The sequence below is a fragment of the Staurois parvus genome, unplaced genomic scaffold, assembly GCF_062004578.1.
Source record: "Staurois parvus isolate SC_StPar_1 unplaced genomic scaffold, SC_StPar_1.0 ptg000104l, whole genome shotgun sequence".
Classification (NCBI taxonomy): Eukaryota; Metazoa; Chordata; class Amphibia; order Anura; family Ranidae; genus Staurois; species Staurois parvus.
This window is the reverse complement of record NW_028317900.1, coordinates 2,515,266-2,518,558: the sequence shown is the minus strand read 5'-3', so window position 1 is coordinate 2,518,558 and position 3,293 is coordinate 2,515,266. Positions and strand designations below refer to the sequence as shown.

Here is a 3,293-nt window from a genome sequence, read left to right as displayed (position 1 = left end):
CCAATTAAAGCTCTATGGTGCCAGGTAGTGAGGACAGGGCGAACTAAAGGACGTCGGGCCCTCAGGCCACCCTCATGAAGTCTGTTTCTGATTGTTTGGTCAGAGACATTCACACCAGTGGCCTGCTGAAGGTAATTTTGTAGGGCTCTGGCAGTGCTTATCCTGTTCCTTCTTGCACAAAGGAGCAGATACCAGTCCTGCTCATGGGTTAAGGACCTTCTACGACCCTGTCCAGCTCATGGGTTAAGGACCTTCTACGACCCTGTCCAGCTCTCCTAGAGTAGCTGCCTGTCTCCTGGAATCTCCTCCATGCTCTTGAGACTGGGCTGGAAGACACAACAAACTTTCTGGCAATGGCCCGTATTGATGTACCATCCTGGAGGAGTTAGACTGCCTGTGCAAACTCTGTAGGGTTCAGGTATCGCCTCATGCTACCAGTAGTGACACTGACCCTAGCCAAATGCAAAAACTTCAGTGGCCTCCACCTGTAAAGCCACCCCCTGTTTGGGGGTAATCTCTTTGTTGCTCATCTAGTGCACCTGTTGTTAATTTAATTAACACCAAAGCAGCGGAAACTGATTAACAGCCCACTCTGCTGCTTAAATGACCAGATCAATATCCCAGGAGTTTAATTGACTTGATGCTATACTCTGATTAAAAAGTGTTCCTTTAATTTTTTTGAGCAGTGCATTATTCAGTTATTCCCTTGCCTCCAGCTGCCATGGGGCCTGTTCTGTTGGAGACATAAAGTTGGATGCAAATTGATCCCTAACATGTGTACCTTGTCTGCTACCCCGAACCCCAGTCCAATGAGCTCTTTCCACATTGTTTATTAATGAGTCCTCAAACAGGAATCCATCACGCTGCCTAACAAAGTTGTGCAGGGCACATGCAGCTTTAACAGCACAGATTGCATTTTGCATGTTCAAGACAATGCAAGTATGCAGAAGCCGCCATTTGTTAGACAAAATTCCAAAAGCACATTCAACAACTCTACGTGCTCTTGTTAGCTGATAATTGAATAATCTCTTCTGTAAATTAGATTGTGACCCAAATAGGGCCACCTAGGGCAAAGGCTTCATCCCCCAAAAAAACACTGGGTAGGGGAGGGCTATTTGTGCCCAGGAATAGACTATTTTCAGGAAGGTTCATCCCATTTGCATGCAATATCTGTCCGAATGAAGAATGGCCAAAAATGCTTGGGTCAGAGCTTCTGCCATATGACCCAATATCAATATAATGAAAGCAATAATTGGCATCAGGAACTGCCATTAAAACAAATGAAAAATATATATTGTAATTTAAAGTATTGGCTCCCGCGGGCCATTGGCTTTATGATCCTGATGTGTTTCCCATCAATCGCCCCAATGCAATTTGGGAAATTGCAGCGTTGCCAGAAAAAAACGGATATCTGTGACAATTCTTCTGTTGTGGGTTTTTTCATAACAACATCCTTCAACACATCCCAAATAGCAGAGCAGCTGTCATGGACTATGTAACTTGTCCTAGATTTTCCAACCAGAAAGGCATTGTTTAGACTAACCAATGATTGTCCAGTTGCTAGGTACTTACAAAGAAATAAAATTATATTATTTTTTTGTTTTTTAACAGTTAAGCTTCTGAAAAGCAAGTGGAAGAGTCTACGGGATGCCTACACTCCACACCAACGTCAGCTAAGGGAGTTTAGGAGTGGATCCGCGGTGTGTGCTCCAGCAGACTATGTCCATGCCAGAGACTTGGAGTTTCTTTGGCCAATTGTGGCTTTGGGGAGGTAAGCTTAGTATCTGTACATATGTCATAAAAAAATTAAAACAGCAGCAACAAAGATTTACTATTTTCAGTATGGAAAGCTGCTGGGAGGATCCTACTGAAAATGAGGATTCAGATCCAATATGCAAGCATTCAGCAAGCAGGTCAAGAACCTCTGGAGAGCCAAATGCCAACTCCAGCAAGCTCTACCTCTGGGACACCTGTGGTAGAAGAAGAGTCTACACTACCCATTTATTCTCATGTACCTCCAAGACCAAGCACACATGCAAAGAGAAGGAGGACTTCTGACCCTGAATTTAACCGTATACTGGACATAATGGCCAGTATGTCAGAACGCATGAACACCAACAGGTCTCATGTGCACTTTCCCGCAAGGTGTCTGGAAGGCATTATGGAGAAGGTACCATCAGAACTCCAGGGAGACATGTACCATACATGTCTCCCTGGAGGTACCATACGATATATATTGGAACTTTTGTCCTGCCAACTACCACATACAGGTCCTTTGAACCTCAACCACTTTATTGCCCCTATGCAAATATCTTCCCCCACCAACACCACATTCCTTAAACCCCCCTCATCTGTTAATACCACATTCTGCCCAAGCCCCCCTCCTCTGCTAACACAGCATCCTGCCCCCCCCCCCCCCATCATCATCTGTAACACAACATCCTGCCCAACCCCCCCTCTTCTGCCAACACCACAATCCCCCTTTCAGCACCTGGTTACATTATACCCATGCCATAAATGTGCTGATGTCACCCAATGAGCCAGCCAACTCCCCACACACCTACCATCAACACTATTTTTTTTATCTACATTAGCTCTATTTCTTTTTTTATTGTCCTTTTTTTGGGCAATTTGCATTTTTCAATGTGGTGTGACCTTGCTGCTGGCCATTATGTCCAACATGACTTTAAATTCTGGGGAAGAAGTATTCCTTGTTCTTGGACTTGTGCTTGCCCATATATGACCAGGACTTGAATTCATACTCCTGTATCCATGCTGGTACTATTTTCATAAGTTCATAACAAGTTTTGGCAATACAGAGCCTGTTGTTTGATCTTAAAAGTTATTATTTAAAAAAACATTTATTTCTATAAATATCTGTTTGTTTTTTTTTAAATAGTCATGTTTGTTTCCTCATATACCAGTTCTAATGAAGGTTTTTATTAAAAATAATACAAATTTCCTCAGCGTGATGGTTAGTCGTTCAACAGGAGGTACACTATTAAGAAAATATGTGTCCATTCACTGCAAATGACTACTGAGTAAACCCAGTAACTATTTAAACTGTCAAAAAAAGGGAGGTTTAGTGGACATGATAAAAAAGCAACAATGACAAATTATGAATCAAAAGAAGTTGGACTAGATTAGCACTAAATCAAGCTGCTCAGCAGGGGGAGTGGCCTGAACATGGCACCGTGAGGAGCAGGAGCTCCAGACACCCACACAAGGAGATGTCCCTGATCTGCTGAGATTGGCGCTGAAAGTATCCGGGTCCCAGGTTGGTGTAGTGGTGG

At 43.4% G+C, this 3,293-nt stretch overlaps 1 pseudogene; it reads right to left on the bottom strand.

Annotated features, from left to right (window-relative positions):
• Nucleotides 1-698: 698 nt before the first annotated feature.
• LOC149467655 (uncharacterized) lies at nucleotides 699-1,327 on the bottom strand (annotated as a pseudogene).
• Between the last annotated feature and the right edge of the window lie 1,966 nt (nucleotides 1,328-3,293).